The following is a 1,456-nucleotide window of genomic DNA, read 5'->3' on the forward strand; positions in this document are numbered from 1 at the left end:
CTTGTAACTGTATATTGCGAGCAAAGTATTATGTGAAATTTTCAATCTGCGTTTTGCATTTCACACTTTTGACAAGCTGAAAAAGTCTTATAAGATAAAGTTCATATTACTCAAAGGAAGAACCATATATCCACAAAATTATTTCAACATTGAGGATGATTTATTTTTATTTGCCATTTTACCCCGATGTGACCAAATAGGCTATCTTAAATTGAAAACATATACTTTTTCTTTTCAAGAGACAATACACATTATGACATCTATAGAAATGAATATTCTGGTATATCCCAGTATCAATTCATTATTTTTCTCTCTTATTTTTTTCGACTTATTGCTTTTCATCTTGCAATATCCAAGCAAGTATTTATTGATATATTCATATGAAATGACATATGTCAAATAGCGTGTTCTTGCAATCGATGCCATAATGGTACCGATCTGCCAAATTCTCTTGTCAATGTAGAGCAGTTGTCCACGAATCCGTCCTATAACAAATCATGCCTTATCTCAGTCCCAACATACGGAGAACTACACATCCGGAAGATTTCGAACTGCACACCAGAATAGAAGGAAATAATGGTGAAGCTGGTGACTATTTGCATTCAGAAATGCATGGAGTTAAATATACATTGCAAAAATAGTTGTATAACTAGTGGTGTATGGCATTGTGCCTTAGGGCAAACTTCTCGTACCAAAAATTATTTTTTTTAAAAACGATAAAAAAAATGTTCAAACTAAAAAAATTGATTTTTAAGAAATTTCAAATTTTAAAAAAAATTTACTTTCTTGGAAAAAAATTTGGATTTTTTTTGGATTTAAAATATTTTGGAAATTTTGAAAATTTTATAAAGCATTAGCACTGCTTTAGCTGCATAGAGACAAAATATCAAATCGCATAAGCGCCGCTTCGCCGTCTAACGGACAAACGATATTACGGAGCCCATAAAAATGTAAACAAAATTGATACACATTATTAAAGTCTCCATAAAATATCTAATAATTTGATGTGCATATATCTAATGATCATTTATCACCTCCAAATGGCATTTTTTTACTTTTTTACTTGATCTCCTAAACCACCAGACCTGCCTTTCCAGAAATTTAATCAGTTCTTCATCTTGTCAATACAAGTAAAATGTTTTTGAATTATTAAAATCGAACGCTTCGTTCTCTTAAAACTGAGTTACCATTTTTTGCACTTTTTGCCCCGTATCTTCGGAAAGGCTGGACCTGCCTTCACCAAAAACTAATTAGCACGTCTCCTTGTTAATACAAATCGAATGTTTTTTGAATTATTCAAATTGGTTAATCGGTGTTCCCGAAAACGTCGACGAAAATTTGTATCCGCACATACACATACATACATACACATACACATACACATACACATAAACGTCTATTTTCTAAGGTATGCCAAAATGTTCAGAAACTTTTGAAACGTAAAATATATAAAATT

Source organism: Ctenocephalides felis, unplaced genomic scaffold (genome assembly GCF_003426905.1).
Source record: "Ctenocephalides felis isolate EL2017-DRISC unplaced genomic scaffold, ASM342690v1 CF-g0.4_SCAFFOLD_01604, whole genome shotgun sequence".
NCBI lineage: Eukaryota > Metazoa > Arthropoda > Insecta > Siphonaptera > Pulicidae > Ctenocephalides > Ctenocephalides felis.